The 19,205-nt window shown below is 49.6% G+C and overlaps 1 long non-coding RNA gene across 1 annotated transcript in view; it reads left to right on the plus strand.

The window, feature by feature from the left end:
- The window catches only part of LOC308606074, a 92,890-nt gene extending 79,060 nt beyond the window's left edge, over positions 1–13,830 (plus strand). The window contains exon 3 of the long non-coding RNA XR_014013770.1: positions 12,752–13,830. This is a non-coding gene — a long non-coding RNA (uncharacterized lncRNA). The remainder of the gene's footprint in view (positions 1–12,751) is intronic.
- The last annotated feature ends 5,375 nt before the right edge of the window (positions 13,831–19,205 follow it).

Raw genomic sequence — 19,205 nt, forward strand, 5'->3', positions numbered from 1 at the left:
GGTGCAGAGAAGGACTTGGCACCCCGCCGGCCCCTGTCTCTGGCTGCCCAGCGTCGGTCCTGCATGTCAGAGAAGACCCCATCCTATGCCACGCCCATGACAAACGTCTGGGCAGCAGTGTGTACGTTGGCCCTGCACACACAGTTGCATAAGCAGCTGAGTTTTTTTTTTAATTTTTTATTTTTTAACATCTTTATTGGAGTATAATTGCTTTACAATGTTGTGTTAGTTTCTGTTGTATAACAAAGTGAAACTGCTATATGTATACATACATCCCCTCCCTCTTGTGTCTCCCTCCCACCCTCCCTATCCCACCCCTCTAGGTGGTCACAAAGCACTGAGCTGATCTCCCTGTGCTATGCGGCTGCTTCCCACTAGCTGTCTATTTTACATTTGGTAGTGTATATATATAATATATGTCCATGCCACTCTCTCACTTTGTCCCAGTTTACCCTTCCCCCTCCCCATGTCCTCAGGTCCATTCTCTACGTCTGCATCTTTATTCCTGTCCTGCCCTCAGGTTCATCAGAACCATTTTTTTTTAGATGCCATATATATGTGTTAGCATATGGTATTAGTTTTTCCCTTTCTGACTTACTTCACTCTGTATGACAGACTCTAGGTCCATCCACCTCACTACAAATAACTCAATTTTGTTTCTTTTTATGGCTGAGTAATATTCCATTGTATATATGTGCCACATCTTCTTTATCCATTCATCTGTCAGTGGACACTTAGGTTGATTCCATGTCCTGGCTATTGTAAATAGAGCTGCAGTGAACATTGTGGTACATGACTCTTTGAATTATGGTTTTCTCAGGGTATAAGGCAGTTGAGTTTTAATCCCAGCATTACAAGCATCAGTCAGCTTCCCGTACTTGAAAAATGGGGATGATAGTATTAAATGTGACAAACATTTAACCATCTCTGAAGCTGGGATCTCGGTAGCAGCTGGGAAGAAATGATAAAGTGGTGACAAGGACGGAAGTCAGATTTCCTGTTGAAGTTGATAAAACATTGCCTTTTTCTAAACAGAGGTTTTCATTGACCTGATTCATTTCAAACCTTCATGGGCTTATTTTGGAGCCCTCAAATCTGGAATTGGTAGGCTTGAGGGTTTCCTTCTCCCCAAATTGGTCCCCTACGTTCCAGGGAGGTGAGAAGACCCACAGAGCATCAAGTCTGCATCAGGCGTGCTTGGATTTGAAACCCTCCCCAGCTGAGTCACTTACCTTTCTGAGCATCAGTTTCCTTATTCGTAGAATGAGAATAACTGATTTCCACTCCACATACTTGGTGTGAGCTTCCCATGTGATACTGTGGACAGCTGGACAAGTGCTGCTAAACTGACCCTCACACACATTCTACGTGTTCATTCGGGACCTTCCTCGTGCAAATGTGAGGGAATGGAGGCTCCAAGGGGTCAAGCAGTGTATCCACCCAAGTTCACCTCCAAGAAGAGGTTTGAAGCTCTGTGATGGTGACACGGGTGACACTTTCTCTCTGGCTCTGGAACACAGCACTCAGAGAGTGGATGGGAGTCATGTGGAAGCAAGTGTGATCTCTATTCACTGAGTATCTTCCTTGCAAGTAGTTACACAGGCACGTGCGTGTGTGGTAGTGAGCTCCCCATCACCAGAAGTGTTCAAACAGAAGCTGGAGTCACCTGGTCAGAACTCTGGTTGAGAGATTTTTGTGACTCACTTGAGGGATCAGAGCAGCCCGGCTTGGAGAGTCTACAGAACCATAAAATACATGTTTCCTGAACAAATGCTGAAATCACCCCAAAGGGTTATTTATAGCCAGCCCCTCGACAGTGGATCCTTTGCTTTGTGGCTTAGTGTCAGGATGAATTGGCTTTCTGAGGGGTGGCTGGCCGTGCCTCCGGACACAACCGGGGCCAGCTGGGTTTCCTAGAACACCTTGGACCACAATAAACAGATCACATTCCCCTGCATACAGGTCGGCTTCTGCCAATTCCATTAGGCCTCTGTGATGGAGGCCAGGATGGACTCGCCACGGCTTCCCGGGGTGTATCCGGTTTCTCCACCAACAGGGAAACCTGAGGAGACCCCATCTGCCATCATGCTGTGGAGAAGGACTGACAGTAACTAACTCTCCTCTGAAACAAGTGGGCTCGCCGGGCCCTGGGGCCAAAAACACAGTGTAATGGAGTGTGTTTGATTTTAAATTCAGCATTCCTCCCTCCTGTCTCTCTCACTCTGGCCCCTGCACCCACCCAGTGCAGGTTTGTCTCCCTTTAACGGCTTGGTCGTCTCACTCGGTGGTCAGAAAGCTTTCTCTTAAAGGACCGGAGAGTACGTATTTTCAGCTTTGCAGGCCTTACGGCCTCTGTCACAACTGCTCAGGGCTGCTGCCATTGTGCAGAGAGGCCTGTGGACAGTATGTGAATAAATAAGCGCCACCATGTTATAAATACAGCCAGAGACAAGACATAAATACATAAATAAATACAGCCCCGGGTAATATGTAAGTACATGGGAGTGGATAAAATTGCATTTACAAACAGAGGCGGCGGGCTAGGTTTGGCCTGTGGGCCTCAGTTTCCGGACCCATGGTTTCTAGCTGGTCCTCAACAAATCAAGAGGAAAATAAAGTACATCCCTCAGGCCGAGGCGCGGTGGTGCGGGAGTTAACAAATTCACTCCGCAAAGCGGAACGGCAGCATCCGCCTCACCGTAACAAGGTCTGGGGAGATGGTCAGAAGGCAGAGTCTCAGCACCTCCCTCCTCTCCTTTCTCCTCCTCCTCCTAAACCTCCTCCGCACACTTAGAATCTGCATTTTCACACCATTTTCCAAATGATTCACATACACATTCAAGTTTGGAAAATACTACGTTATGAGATAGAGCAATCTTCGGGGTCGTGATTAACACCCGAGTTTAAATAATTTGTGTGTGTGTTTGTCATTGGTATTGCTGATTGTACAGTGAGGTAGAGAGTAAGTACTACAAATGCTTAGACTCTGCCAGTAGAGGATCAGTGGAGAGAGGGTAATTGTGAGACTTCTTTTGATAACTATTGTGATGATGGCTAATCTCAGTTTTGGGCGTTTTGCAAACTGATCTAACAAATGAAATTCTCACAGTACCCCTTTGTATGAAAGATCACAGCTCTGCTCAGCTCCAGGGGTGCTCCTTACCTGTGGCGCCCCCTGGATTTGTACAGTGCACAGCCTGTGCAGCTGTCTGCAGCAGCCCTGCCTGGAAGGCAGCTTCACAGCCTCAGATTTTCTGATGTATAAACGGAGGCCAGCAGCTTGTGAGAAGAGGGGGATATGGAGGTCCGTTTGGAAGAATGATTCTGTAGTTGCATAAGGGAGGGGAAGAGGCAGACAACATCTATATAGTGTTTGCCACGTCGGAGGCATTTTTGCATTTTGATCCTTAACATCCTGTGCGGTAGACAGGTATTACTCCTGTAGCTCCCATCTTCTGCTTGGGAACACTGAAGCTGAAGGGGGAGCCAGGACTCAAGCGTAGGCCCGCCCTTCCCCGCGTCACGTCCCCACATAGGGTGTCCTCCCCGAGCCTGCTGCCATCCCTTTCCTCCCAGGGGTGCCCCCCGCTCACTTTGTCCTGGCAGGAAGGTTGGAACGTGAACAGCCTGCAGGTGACCCAGATTAGGGTCTTTTACTCTCCCTGACCTGACCTGAGCCTTGGAGAGGTGGCCCCGTGGGGCACGGATGGGGCCTTTGGAGTCAGGAGCATTGGATTCTGGGCTTGCTCATCTCACTGTGGCCGCTGAGGAGCTGAGAGACCCTGGGCCCTGCACTTGTGCTTTCTGAGCCCATTCTGTCTCCTTGAAGGATGAAGGCATCGTAGATGGATGCTCTCAAGCAGGCTGCCTGTGTCCAGTGCATGAGGTCTCTCTTCCTCCCCTTGACCGTGGATGTGTTGGCTGTCTTGTGTCCCCCTCAGGAACAAGCAGGCCCCGTGGCTTTCAGAGGCAGCCCCTAAGTCCTATTTCTGTTCACATCCATGTTCAGAGTCTCTCTCTACCATGGGTCTAAGGCATTTCATTCCTTCTCATCTTTAGAAGCTGAGGGGTGGTCTCTCCAGATGGCACAGGAGTGACCCAAGTTTACTCAGCTCCCCCAGGGCTGGCTGGCCCTCCTGGGAGAAGTCAGCACCCAGCAGCTGGGGGAGCTGAGGGCCCGTCCTTCTACAACAAGCTGTGTGACAGTGGGTGACTCGCTACTCTTCTCGGAGCCCCAACCCCAAGCAGCCCCAATGAGGAAGAGCTGGGAACAGGTGAGCCCTGGGAACATAAGGGTCCAGAGCTGGTCTCCGCACGTACTGCGTGCCTGGGCCCACGCAGATCCTATCACACGCCGTGTCGCTAATGTTCACCCCAAACCTAACGTCCTCCCACTTCACAGATGTCAGAACTGAATTTCAGATGTTCCATCACGTGCACAAGGGCAGGCAGGGGCTAATTTTTTGAGCAGCCCCTAACCCTGACCCTTTCCCAGTAGGCTCTGAGCTGTGGTCTATGGGGTCTGTTGCTTTAGGGGATGCAGATGCAATGCGATTGTAAGGGAGCCGCTGGCTCACATACGGAAGCCGGCATCCGGCACCTTGATTATTTGCTTAGGGTTTTGCTGAAGCTCCTGCTCAGGATGAGGCCATGAGGATCTGGAGTGACAACACCGTTATCAGGGTACCCGAAGCCCTTCACGTTCCTTCTCGTGCTCACTGGTGTCTGTGCCACTAACATATACTGTGGATTAATATTTGAGCAGCCACGCAGGGTGTGCATGTCACCAGGCCCCATGTTTCTCATCCATTTCCCCTCCTACAACTCTCACCTCGCCCTTTGGGTTTCTTAGTCCTTCCCCATCTGGTCCACACACCCCCAGTCAGGATGGACTGAGGAGCCCCGTGCAGTCAGTGTAAACAGCCCTGAAACACCTCAGCTTGTCCCCGCCCAGCCCAGCCCAGCCCAAGGCTGATTCCCGTTATGCCCTAGAGCGCTCCTCCTGAGATCATCTCTCAGGCCCACTCTCTGCTTTTCCTTGGTTTGCATTCTCTCCATGCCGTGGTCTGCTGAAATGACTCCTTGCTATTTTACAAGGCAACCTGCTTGACAGGTCCTCTGAGAGAGGCCATTGCCTGAGCTGGGGGACATCTTTCCCAAAACTCTCCTGAGTTGGAATTTCATTTTGATCACGAGGGGCGGTAGCCTCTGTTCCAGAATTTCTCCCTGAGTAACCTCAGGCAAGTCTCTTAACCTCACTGACCCTCAGTTTTTTTGTCTCTAAAATGGGGGTGGTCACAGTACCTACCTTTGGGGTATTGTCGTGAGAACTGGATAAGATGATGCCTTTTAAATACAAAGTGTCCCAAAAGCTTTAGTGCAATTTTAAGCTTTAATAACATCAGAAGCATACATGCTGTAAACCTACCAAATGAATTATTTGAAAGTTGAAGCTTTTCCATTCTTTAAGTGTTTAGTTTTGTGAATTTATACATTTTTAATTTAAATTTTTGTTTCCGTCAATATTCGCTGTGTTGAGCCAGAGGAGCTGGGAAGAAAAAAAAGGAAATTTAAAGACTTATTTTAAAAAATTCACCAAAGTGAATAAATGCAAAAGAAATGTAGACCAACTTTCAAATGAGTTTTTTGTATATTTATAGCGTTTCTATCTCTGAAGCTATTAAAGCTTAAGACTATGCTAAGACTTAGTAAGTGCTGCAGAAAGAGAGGCTCTTTTATTATTTCTATCAGAGTCGTCACAGTCACCATCATCATTCGGTCAAAGCAGTCGTAAAGGAAATCCTTCTTTGATAGTAATTACTGGAGACCAGGCACCCGTGTTCTGTTTCTGCCGCTCCTTTCGTGCTGGTCTCGGGCCCCCAGGACTCCCATGCTGCTTCATTCCACTTCCATCTTATAGAGCTTGGTTGCCGTTATAGGCCTGCATCCCTTGCTAAGATCTTTCTTCTCACCCTCTCACTAGCTCACCTACTGAGCTTTCGTAAGACAAGGTGGACTCACACTCTGGCAGGAAGCAGGGGGTGGGGGGCAGCACATTTGTGGCAGCGCTACAGAAAACTTGCACCCGTGTTCCATTTGGAACATAGATGTCAGCTCATCTCATCCATATCCTTTCCCCAAATCCCACTCTTCCCTTGACCCTACCCATCACCGTCTCCATGTCAAGGACATGTCTTCTTGGACCGAGCGCACTCACCTCCTTCCTTATGGCCTCCACACCCCCGCTCAGCCTCCACCCATCCTCTCCCACCTACTTACTTCCACCCCGCGCATTCTGGAACCTCCATTCCATCCATTACAGAGCCTCCCTCAATGCATTAGCCTCTTCATGGGATCCTTAACCCTCATGATTCCCCTGATGGAATATGCCTCCCCTCAAAGGACATCTGTTGATGTCCAACAGAATATTGGGGATAAAAGAGATATGAAGTTTAGGAGGACATCTTCTGCTTGTAGCCGCCGAGTTTGTAGTGATCTCAGCTACATGAGATGGATGTGAAATGAATGAGTTTGTTCTTGAATGCTGAATGCCAGGGGTCTCCGTGGGATCCAGGAGGTAGTTGGATAGATGGGTCTGAACCTTCAAGAAGATCTCTATGTGGGCATTAACCTGGGCCCCCTCAACCTGGAGGTGCTGGAAGGGCTGGCCAGGGAGACCACGCTGCGTGAGGGGAGAAGGGAAGAGGCTGGAGCCCAGGAGAAATACAAGAGAAGCTTGTCTGGCAATGATTCTGGAAGGACTGTGTCTGGGTTCACAGACGCCAAAAGGGGATAGGGATTCGGTGAAGTGGCAAAGAGTGGCCAATGCTGGAGAGATGTCAAGATGGATGAAGGCTGATGGAGGTGGCTCCTAGGAGACCAGCGGTGACGCTGGAACAAGCAGTGTCGGTCGGAGTGGGAGGGGGCGATGGGAGTAGTGGCAGGACAGAGCGAGAAGGTAGGATGGTGACTGCAGCCAAGATGGGTCGCAGCAGGGAGCTGGGTGTTGGTTAGAGAGGGAGAGGTTTTTAGAGTAGCCGATGCTGAAGCAAAGGATGGAGAGGCGTGGCGGTTTGTGGTGCCACCTTCTGAAGGTCTGATGGAAGCTCTGAGAGACCCACGGTCCCTGCAAACTTGACCCCCACACAGATTTTACATCCCGTGGTGCAGAGTTTACAGACTCTCTGAAGCCTACCCGGGACCCCAGGAGGAGCCACCAGGGTCAGGGAAGAAAGAAGGTGCTGGGCTGGGGGGTTGGCGGTGCCTAACTGGGGACCCTCAGGCCTTTCCTTGGAGCCCTTCCTTCTCTCTTTGATTCAAGGCCACAGTTCCTCTCTTTCACTAGGACTGTCCCCATTTTACAGGTGGGAAAACAGGCACAAGGGCTGGAGTTACCATGCTTGACTGTCTTCAGCAGAGGCGGGAGGCAACCCAGCGCTGCTGAGTCACATGGGCTAATTAGCCTCTAATTGAGTTCCCTCGCCTTCCTCTCCTGCATCACAGTGACATTAAATTACAGGATTCAAACATATAATTTCCTAAACTTAAATGTGATTTATCTTAATAGGACTTTGTACCAGGTCAGTTTATCATGCACGGTGTCAGAGACCAGATGTATTATTCACAGCGACTATACTGAATCAGGGAAGCTGGAGCTTGGAGCGACCTTGAGGGGTCAGCTTGTGTTCAACTCAGCTGCCCCCAGCCCTGGGCAGCCCCTCGCCCCATGCTGGCAGCCTGTGAGTGGCAGCTGGGTTCAAGTGTGAGCAGAAAAGGAGAGGCCCAACCTTCACAAACCTCTCATCCTGCTTGGGGTCTAGCTTAAAGCCTTGTTGCTTTAAGTCTTCTCAAGTAAAGAGACTACATGTATAATGCTGGTTCCATGTCTGCGTGCCTGCGTTCTGGTCTGGCTAGTAACCAAGCTGGGCTGTTCCCTAGATCAATGCGTCAGAGTCATAGTATCTCAGAGCAGGAAGATGGTGGGTATATCACGTCATTCATTAATTCATCAGTTCATTCATTCAGTCATTTCATAGTTTAGAAAGGCCAGACTTGCTGTACAGATGGAGAAACAAAAACCAAGAGAGGAGAAGTGACTTGCCCAAGGTCACACTTGCCCAAGGGTAGCAGCAGAGCTTGGATTCAAACCCAGGCCTCCCCAGTCCCTGGCCAGGTCGTCTTGTCCTACCTCCAGATGACGTGTGCTCTTTGAAGGTGGCGGTAGGGGGAGTAGACAGCTGATGTTTATCTCCGTGATGAATGGAGTTCTGCTGGGCAACTTGATTTTCAGCCTTTGTGACTTTGGGAAGACAGAGGATAATCAAAAGAATATATTTTTCTAATGAAACACACCTTTGGAAATCCAATAACCACTCTGTCAGCCTCCCGAGTCAGGGCAGGACGGATGGGGAAGATCTGTTTTGAGCAAGCCTGCCGTTGACAAGTTGATCTAAATGTGTGCAAGCTGTTCAGTCTCTCCGAGCGCCAGCCAGACTCCAAATATGTGCTGAAGAAATCCAAATGCAGAGAGGTGGGGCTCGCACGGCAGTTCTGAGCTGCGGTTCTGGACCCAGGTCACTGGAGCTTGAACCCTGAAAAGCAGGTTGACCACTTAATATCTGCGTGACCAGCCAGGCAGATACTCTGATACTCGCTGTCTTGATTTTCTCTTCGGTAAAGCTGGGGTAGTTGAACTTAGCTCATCAGGTTGTTTTGAGGATAAAGGAGAGAAGGGATGTAAAATGTGTAGCGTGGGGCTGAGTAGCTATACCGCGAATCCTCCACACTGCTGGCTTTTTCTGTATAACCCCAACCTGTAATGCTGGCTTTTATTAAACACACTGTTACCTTCTTTTCCCAAACCCAGAATGGACAGCGCACAGTCTTCCTGGGGCAGAATGTGCCTCCCTAGTTGGTGATCTCAGACACGTGCTCCTGAATTGAGCGGAGGAGTGGGTGTGAGCCTCTGAGACCCTCAGTCTTTGCAAGCCCCTTCCTCGTGGGCCCCAGGTTACAAGCTCATAAAACGAGGGAAGGAAGCCCCTTTAGTTTCCCTGTTCCTGGTGTTGGAGTGACATAGGTTCCTGTGTGTCAGGAGCAGTGCAGAAACCAGGGATGTTAAAGGTGGCTTAGAACCAGGTGTTACGGTCTGAACTCGGCTGACTGGGACACCCATGTGGACAGACCACTGCTGGGAGGTGGAGGGGATGTAGGGGCACCGGGGGTGGAGGGGCACAAATGTGAGAGGGCAGTTTTGTGGATTCTGGTTAGGAGGGGCTTCAGGGAGGTGACGTTTGAGCTCATGATTGAAGGATGAGGAGGAGGTTCTGAGTTTTTAATTCAATTTGACAAAGATGGGAAGTTCCCTGAATTACTGCACAGATGGAGACTTAGATGTGGGAAGGACCTTGGCTCCGGGAATGGGGAACTCATAGGTTTGGCAGAGAGCGTGTGCGTGTGCACGTGTGTGTGTGTGTGTGTGTGTGTGTGTGTGTGTGTGTGTGTGTGTAGCTTGGTTAATGCAGCAAGACGAGGAGGAAGCCCGGGCGCGGGTGGGGCTGGGAGAGAGATGGCTGAGCGTATGGCAGGCTTGGCATTCACTGCCTCAAATCAACAAGTCACTGCAGACGAGGCAGCTAATCTCCATCAGGGGGCCTTCCAGAGGGTGTGATGCTTAAGCTGGAAGCTGAAGGCCTGGGGAATGGCTCAACCAGGCGAGGAGACTTGCAAGCACAGAATCCCAGGGCTTGCAGAGGATGGAGGGAGGACAGCTAGAGGGACAGACAGCCTTGTCCCCTTCAGCCCTGAGTTGAGGGTGAGAATGGAAGGGGGTGGTAGAGATAATGCACGTGCAGAAGTTGGGGCCAAATCACTCAGCACCTTACAAGCCCTGCATCCGCTAGGATCCAAGACAGGTCACAGGCAAGGGGTGGATGAGATCGGGGTTCCTTCGGTTCAAGAGCCCCTCCCCAGGAGACTCGAGCTGCCTGGGCTCTCCCCTCTGCACATCCCAGCAGACGATGCTGTTTGGTTGATTGGCCCTTGACTGTGCGATCTGTTTACCTGGGCACAGAGGATGCCAGTCATCACTTAGATTGTTAAATGCTCATAGAGACACCCCTGCCCCTCACCCCTGCGCCTTGCTGGGCCAAATGCAGATTTGTGGCTTGTTCTGTGGAATCCATTCTGCACTACAAGAATATGCTATTACACAATGTTTTTGGATGGCTGAGTCTAAAATATCCATTCTGGATTCCACTGAAGGATGAAATTCCTTGTTACTTTCATAGATTCTCTTGTCTTATTTTTCTCCCCCTGTGGAGGGACATAAAGCATTCGTATTTTTAGCTTAAAGCCTCGTGATTTTTCTAATCATACCTGAGGGAGGAGGAAAAGCCTTTTAGGGGGAGATGGTTTGATGAAGACAGTCACAGCCTGGAAGGAGTCCCCTAAAGCAACCTCCTTCCAACCAGGGTCTCTAATTTGTCATGTTCCAGCCACATCTGGACACTGAGAGCGGCAGCTCAGACTGTCTCAGCATTTGTCCATGGCACTGACACTCACCAGGACTCAGGACTTAACTGTTAGGCAGAGGTTGCCATGCAGCCCAGCCTAGACGCCCACCCGAGAAGGAAATAGGACCGGGGCTGAAGACTTGAGTCCCCGTTCCCCTCCCTCTCTGGTTGGCATGGCAGTGCTCTTGGGGATTTTATAAAATGTCCCAATGCTCCCTCATTCTGGACTGAAATACTTTGAACCCCACTAGCTGCGCCTCTGTCCCATGTCCGCCATGATTCCCCGCGGCCCAGCGGGTCCTGCCTTCTCCTTGTTTGCCAGATTAGCCTTTTCTGCTGGTCCCAGGTAGAATCATGCACTCCCTGCCTTTGACCTCCAGCACAGCACCTGCCATGCGCTGTGGCATTCATGCCTTTTTACGCCCAGTGCTGCCAACCTTTATGTCTTACCAACGTTTGGGTCTTCTACGTACAGTTTCACCTGACACCAAAAGGACACATGCTGAATGAATGAACACATGAGTGAATTGATGGAGAAGCACTTCCACCACCAGCCTAGAACCTGTTTCACTGTAAAGACTGTACCTAACCCACATGGAGCGTCTCCCCTTGCCCATGTGTACATCACTGTGCTGTGTACACAGAATTTCACCTACGGCGTCTCACTCAGCAATGATATCATTAGCAACTGTGTTAGCGTACCCCACTCTGTGTGATGGAGTTTGAACTACATGCCGTAGGGCAGTGAGACAGACACAGACCTCGTCCTCTCGGAGCATATAGTCTGGGTGGAGGTGGCCAATTGCACAGGGTACGGGGGTAGCAGAGTTCCAGGACAGGCAGAATGCAGGATGCTATGGGGGCTCAGGACAGAGTCTCTCACTCACACTGGTCGTTCCTGGATGGATCCCCAGGGAAGGGCTTTTTATACAGAGACAGGCATTCCAGCCCAAAAGCATGCAGAAGGGTTCCAAGCAGAGGGAGCCCATGCAGGAAGGGCTGGGGACCCAGCGTGACTCTGGAGGGTATCCGGGCTGGAGGCTGTGGGCTGCTTTGATCGGGGTGGTTACAGCAGACCTAGCTGTGTCTACTTCACCTCTGGATGCCTTCCCTTCCCTTGGTCTGGTGCCGAAAGGCCAGAGGAAGCGCCTTTGCTCTCGGGGTGGGGGACCAGCCATGGGCAGTGCCCTGCATGCCTGCTCCTGAGGCCTCAGGGTGTGTCCCGGAGGGATGTTGTCCTCCTCAGAGAGTCAGCCCCATTTTCTCATGTCGTCTCTCTTCCTCTGAACATTGTCCAGACAGCAGCCCAGCCCACCTGTGAATTGCTAATCTCCCCGCAGCCCCCGAGGCCTCCTGGCATCACAGGGTACCCAGGAGGCAGGCACATGTGGCTGAACATCTCTTGCTATTGATAACGATTTCAGTCTGTCACTTAACCTCTGAGGCTTTCTTCTCCCTTAGAATGGGAATAATGCACCCACTTCCTTGGCTTGTTCTGAGGATTAAATACAAAAGCACATAGTACGTGCTTTACGCCACCGCTGCTTTCCCTTCCTTTGCATTAACAGAATACCCAGAGCTCATGTACTGATCATTCAACTCCAGCTAATCACGATGGCAGCACTTACAGCACATCAGCACCTTGCCATGCACTTTGCCACATTGCACTCTCTGGCGATGTTGTAATGCCCACTTGACAGATTTGGAAACGGGGGCTCAAAAAGGTAGAGTTACTTTCCTAGAGTCCCAAACTAGTAAGCTGGGAACCTGGCCCTGGCAGTGTGATCCCAGAGCCCTTGCTCCTCAATACCTCCCCAGACCTCGTCCCAGGCCCTCCTGAGCCGGCTTGGTGCAGAGACGCTGGCGGGGCCCCGTTCATACGCCTTCCAGTCCTTCTTGAGAAGGATGCTGTTAGCAGCTAACACCCGGCCAGGGAGAAGCACACAGTTGTAAATAACCATCGTAGGAGAACAGGAGGGCCGTTCTTTTTTTTTTTGTGGTACGCGGGCCTCTCATTGCCGTGGCCTCTCCCGTTGTGGAGCACAGGCTCCGGACGCGCAGGCTCAGTGGCCATGGCTCACAGACCCAGCCACTCCGCAGCATGTGGGATCCTCCCGGACTGGGGCACGAACCCGTGTCCCCTGCATCGGCAGGCGGACTCTCAACCACGGCGCCACCAGGGAAGCCCAGGAGGGCCGTTCTTGACCCCATATCCTGACAAGTCACTCTCTCCCCAGGCTCCCCTTTAATTTGGAGGAACATAAGCAGTCTCGTCGGATGCAAGCCTGCGTGCCGGGATTCAGCCAACAGACATGGGCAGTTGTTGATTACATCAAACGTGTCCCAAGGCCCGTGGAGGAGGCGACCGCATGTGCTACCAGCATCACAGTTCCCTCCAGGGCGAGGCTCCAGAGCTTTTCCAGGGGAATCCTGAGGTGGCCTGGCTCAAAGCCCGGGTGGCCTGTCTGCTTCTTCCAAAGAGAGGATGGCGGCCAGGAGTGCAGACTTCAATGCCTACGGATGCCAGGTGGGTTCCTACGTCACCTCACTTCATTATCCCATCATACCCACTAGGGAGGCTTTATAGATGAACAAGCTGAAGCTCTAGGGGGCTAATGATGTCACTGTCAGTCACACAGATTGTACTGGAGTCTAGATTCAAACTTGGGTCTGTCTGGATTTGAATCCATGCTGGTCTGCCTGTTTCCCAGCTGGGCACCTTCTTGGGGGTACATGGTGCACGCCGAGATTGAGGTAGGAACCGCCGGCTAGGAGCAGAGGCTGCCAGAGGTGCTTTCAAAGACCAGAGCAAGACATGGGCAGTGGTCAGGCGCGGGCGTCAGAGGCACACTCTACCTCTCCATCTCACCGAAGCCTCCCACCACCCTGTAAAGTGGGTGCTGTCATTGTGCCCATTTGACAGTGGAGGAAACTGAGGCCACTGTGGAATGAGAAAGGCTGGTCAGTGAGGCAAGGGTGGCGGGGCTCAGGTGAGGGCTCAGCGCCAGGAGGTCTCCTCCAGGTGTCCTGGCGGTGGCAGGGCGAATGAGGGAGGCGACTGCAGTCTGTGCCTTGGAACTGAGGCGCTGGAGTGGGGACTCATGAACGAGACTGGCGCCTGGGAGCAGAGTGCATGTCCCACAGCGGGGACGGTCAAGGTGACGGTAGCGACAGCTTTATCTCTAGGGAGGTGGTTATCCCAAGACTCAGCCTGCGACACGGGGTGGGGCTGCCTTTGGAATGAGGCAGAAGCCTAGTTCTCAGGAGGAGGCCTGGGGTCTGCACCCCCCTGCAGGGAGTGAAGCCCACCTGCAGAGAGAGGACAAGTGGGCAAGTCAGCCCCAGCTGGGGGGCCTGCCCTTCTTCCGTGGGCTGGGCTGAGCCTCTCAGTTGGGTCCATCAGCCCCTGAGTGGGGCGGTGGAGAGGGGTGGGCAGGGCGGCAGCCGGCAGACAGGATGCCCCCACCCTCCGGCTCTCTGCTAAGTGTTCCATTTCTCCCGTCTCCTGCGAAGCAGGTGACGGCTGGCTTCTTCAGGGGAGTGGGCCTCACTTCGTGGCACCGCATGGACTGAGGCACCATTCGTGCTTCCAGAAAAATGCTGGTTGGGGGACAGGGGAGGGGAGGGAAGGAGGAAGGTGAGCCAGCCCTTCCCACCGCCTGGCTGAGCACTGCTCAGGTCTCCCGTGGTGAAGAAGAAAGGCTCGGGCTGCCTTTTCACAAAGGGCTCTGGATTTTCCCAGCACATTACAGAACGCCCCAGGGTCTCTGTCCTCTGGAAGAGAAATGCACAAGACATCAGAGGATGGGGGTTAAGTGGGAAGGAGGGAGGCAAAGACAGAGAATCAGAGAGCAGCAGCCATCCCTGGGCAGAGCCCCTGCTGGCCATGCCCACGCGGAGCTGGCTCCGCCCTCAGGGTTCCGCACAGAGTCCATTGCTGAGCCTTGTGGGACACAGCGTCTCCATCCCGTTGGCTAGAAAAAGGTGCTCTGCATCAGGCCTTGCCACGGTGAGGACAGGGACTGGCATCAGGTAAGCTGGGTCTGCATGGGGGCTCCGTGGAAGAGGAGGCATTGAGCCTGGTCTGCGTTTCCTTTGTAAAAGGGATTTCCTCCCATGTAGGGCATGCCCTCTTGTCTGGTTCTGGCTCCCATCTATCACAACCTAGGATCTTCCCTCCTCTGGCCACCCTTCTGCTTCTTGCATCTTGAATCTCAATCTCTCTCTCTCCCCCTCTCTCCAAATCACTCTGACCACAACCTACAAAAGTACTCAACTCCAGCCCACGTTCAACAACAGATAGCACCTTTGCAACCTCACAGCCTTGCATCCACCTACCTCCCTTTGAGACGTCTCTCCTTGCCTCATTCACTTCCCAGACAATCATCTTAAAAGAACTATCTGCATTTATTTGCCCCATCGTAATCTATTCTTGTGTCACTATCACATTTACCACCCAACTGTATGGAAACAGTTTTCTAAAAATACCAGGGGACCCCCTAAGTGTCACATCCTAATGACTGACCACTTCTTATCCTATGTTAGATGCTGTTGACTATGAGTTTCTCCTCCCAGCCCCTTTCTCCTGTGAATCTGGTGACCTGTCCCTCTTCTGGTCCTTCTACTTCTCTGCCCATTCCTTTGGGTGTTGATGGTCTTCAAGTTTTCGTCCTCATTCCTCTGGTCTGTCTTTTGCTGGAACAACCTCTGGAAGCCTACGGGCTTCTTCCACTATCTACCTACACACTTATGACACCAAAATCTCTTTCTCCTCAGCTCTACTCGGAACTTCATGTTGATGTGTGGCTGTAGGGGAGCCGGAGTGATGCTTCTGATGAGCCAGGATTGGGGACTGCCAGGGTGGGTGTTTCAGAAAGATAGACTAATATGAGAATTAAATGAGTTGTTGTGAATGTAGGCAAAACAAGAGCCTTTTAATTCCATTTAGATAGGAAGCAGAATTCAATTAGAAACTCATAGCCACATAGTTTTATTTGCCCACCATGTAGTTTTATTTGCCCACTTTCTAGCCTGCACCTTTGTCATAAATTAGTTGACTATACATGCCTGGGTTTATTTTTGGGTTCTCTGTTCTGTTCCATTGATCTATGTGTCAGTTTTCTATGCCAATACCATACCGTTCTGATTTTAATAGCTTTGTAATATAATTTGAAATAAGAGAGAGGAATGCCTCCAGCTTTGTACTTTTTTCTCAACATTGCTTTGGCTTATTTGGCGTCTTTTGTGATGCCATATAAATTTTAAGATTGTTTATTTCTATGAAAAATGCCATTGGAATTTTAATGGGACTTTGTAGATTGCTTTGGGTCATATGGACATTTTTTTAAATTAATTTATTTTTTGGCTGCGTTGGGTCTTCGTTGCTGCACGCGGGCTTTCTCTAGTTGCAGCGAGCAGGAGCTACTCTTCGTTGTGGTGTGCGGGCTTCTCATCGCGGTGGCTTCTCTTGTTGTGGAGCACGGGCTCTAGGTGCACAGACTTCAGTAGTTGGGGCGACGGGCTCGGTAGTTGTGGCTCGTGGGCTCTAGAGAGCAGGCTCAGTAGTTGTGGTGTATGGGCTTAGTGGCTCCGTGGCATGTGGGATCTTCTGAGACCAGGGCTCAAACCCATGTCCCCTGCATTAGCAGGCAGATTCTTAACCACTGCGCCACCAGGGAAGTCCTGGACATTTTAACAATAGTAATATTTCCAATCCAGGGGCGTGGAATATCTTTCCATTTATTTGTGTTGTCTTCAATTTGTTTCATCAATGTTATATAGTTTTCATTGTACATACAGGTCTTTCACCTATTTGGTTAAATTTATTCCTAGGTATTGTATTCTTTTTGATGCAATTGTAAATGGGATTGTTTTCTTCAATTCTCTTTCTGATAGTTTGTTGTTAGTGAATAGAAATGCCACAGATTTTTATGTTTGTTTTATATCCTACAACTTTACTGAATTTGTTTGTTAGTTCTAACACCTTTTGGTGGAGTATTTAGGGTTTTCTGTATATAATATTGTGTCATCTGCAAATAGTGATAGTTTTACTTTTCTTCCAATTTGGGTGACTTTTATTTCTTTTTCTTGCCCAATTTCTCTGGCTGGGACTTCCAATATTATATTGAATAAAAGTGGCAAGAGTGGGCATCCTTGTCTTGTTCCTGACCTTAGAAGAAAAACTTTCATCTTTTTACCTTTGAGTATGATGTTAGCTGTAACCCAGGTTTAAAAAAAAATTTACTGTAGTAAAATACATATAACATAAAATTTACTATCTTAACCATTTTTGAGTGTAACGTTCAGTGGTATAAGTACATTCACATTGCTGTGCAACCATCACCACCATTCTTCTCCAGAAGTCTTCTCATCTTGCAAAACTGAAACTTTCTACCCGTTAAATAACTACCCCATTTCCCCTTTTCCCTAGCCCGTGGTAACCACCATTGTACTTTCTGTGTCTGTGAATTTGATTACTCCAGGTAGCTCCTGTAAGTGGAATCATGCAGTTTTGTCTTTTTATGAATGGCTTATTTTACTTAGCATAATGCTCTCCAGTTTCATCTGTGTTGTAGCATGTGTCAGAATTTCCTTCTTTTTTAAGGTTGAATAATACTCCATGCACCCAGGTTTTCTTTTTTTTTTTTATTTAACATCTTTGTTGGAGTATAATTGCTTTACAATGATGTGTTAGTTTCTACTGTATAACAAAGTGAATCAGCTATACATATACATACATCCCCATATCTCCTCCCTCTTGCGTCTCTCTCCCACCCTCCCTATCCCACCCCTCTAGGTGGTCACAAAGCACTGAGCTGATCTCCCTGTGCTCTGCAGCTGCTTCCCACTAGCTATCTACCTTACGTTTGGTAGTGTATGTATATCCATGCCGCTCTCTCACTTCATCCCAGCTTACCCTTCCCCCTCCCCATGTCCTCTGCACCCAGGGTTTAACTGATGAGCTTCAAGTTGGAAGTTGGTTTGAGGTCTTCTTTTGTGTCTAAATATGACTCTTATAGCTTAAAGGAGTTTTACAGGAAAGAAGCATGAAGATTGAAAAGTAGATTCCCCCTCCCCCCAACTACACCCATCTTTATGGCCTTTATGTTCACTGAGTTTATTTTCAATCCTTTCTCCCTTAGACTTCAGTAAAATCTTCTCCTTTAATTATGCTAAAGGAAACAAAGGAAAATACGGAAGCCCAGACTCAGGTCTTAGGTGGGAAGCAGGACAACATGCCCCAGAGTGTGTTGTAATGAGGTCAGTGGGTAGCAAACTGAGTTACCTGCAGGGAAATGGCAAAATGAGGTCAGAGCTTTGGGCCACTGGGTCCTGACATCCCACCCATCCACGGGGATGACTCTTGTAGTTTTGGCCAGTTCTTCCTTGTACATACAGAGTGTTGGAGACTGTACTGTGTTTTTATATTTTCTCAGCTTGTGGCATGCAGGTGGTCAGGAAGAACTCAAACCACACCTCACCTTGGGAATTCTTCCCCTCCTTGGGTCAGAACCACGCCTTTGATATATTGCTGTTTGGAAGAGAATGTGTTGTGTCCCAATTTCTATTTTATGGTGCCTCTTTGTTCTTACACTGCTGCTTTTCTACAAAGAAATATTTGTAGAAGTGCTGGATGCAATAGGAAGCTTTGAAATGAGAAAAATGGAGATTCTGTAAGCCTACTTGGAAACCAAGATTCTGCCCAAAAGTTAAATTTATTTTGAAAAAGCCTAAACTGATGATTCCCTGCTCCTGGTATAATCTCTCCTTCTATCTCCCCTTCTCTCGCCCTGTCCTCCTCCCTTTCTGTCTCATGCAGGCTCACGTAAGGGCCACATGGGGAAAATGACTCTTGACTCTTTTGTTCTTATCCATTGAAAACGTGGCCTGTGCCTGCTGGCTGTCTGGAAACCTTACAGGCTTGCCTTCTGTCGCCCCTGTGAGTGGCTGAATTACCATTTCTCACCCTGCCCTCAAAGAGAGTTTGTTACCAAAGCCCAAGGTACAAGGGAGGCCGAGGAAGCCAGCTCAGAGGCAGGTAGAGCCTTGAGGATCACAGCAGGAGTATAGCTGGGTTGTTGTTTTTTTTCCCCCTCTAAAGAAAGCTTTTAAAGGTTATCAAGTTACTCCCTTTCAGACAGAGCAGCAATACCAGAGACGTTGGTTGTTGAAGGAAAGTTGACAAAGTTTAAAGTGGGTCAAGAGGTTGGAGAGAGGAAGCTATTCTCAGCATATTGAAAGGGCCTAATCTGAATTTAGCGAGAAAAATGAGGTTCTTGGTTCAAATTCCAACCCCCTTCAGGGTCTAGTGAACTTGAGCAAATCATTTACTTTCTCTGGGCTTCAGCAGAAAGATGTTCCATTTGGTTTCATGAAAACCTGGATTTACTGTGGTACTATCACTCTCTAGATGATGTTTAGCCATCTCTCTGTGTCCTTATCTCAAAGTGGAGATTATAATGTCCATTCATTTGGGGAGGCTTTTGCAAGGAAGACTCTTAGATCACTCAAGCTCGGTGAATGTCATTCCCAGATACTGCCCATGGTTATAGGATGATGATAAAGATAGCGAAACGGCCCTTGCTGAAAATCCGACTGCCCTCCCAATGCTCTTGCCCAGTGCCATGGCCATTTTTTTTTCATATCTCCTTTCTTTACTTTCCAAAGAGTACATATATCCAATTATACTCA

The sequence above is a fragment of the Mesoplodon bidens genome (genome assembly GCF_964165515.1).
Source record: "Mesoplodon bidens genome assembly, chromosome: 18".
Taxonomy (NCBI): domain Eukaryota; kingdom Metazoa; phylum Chordata; class Mammalia; order Artiodactyla; family Ziphiidae; genus Mesoplodon; species Mesoplodon bidens.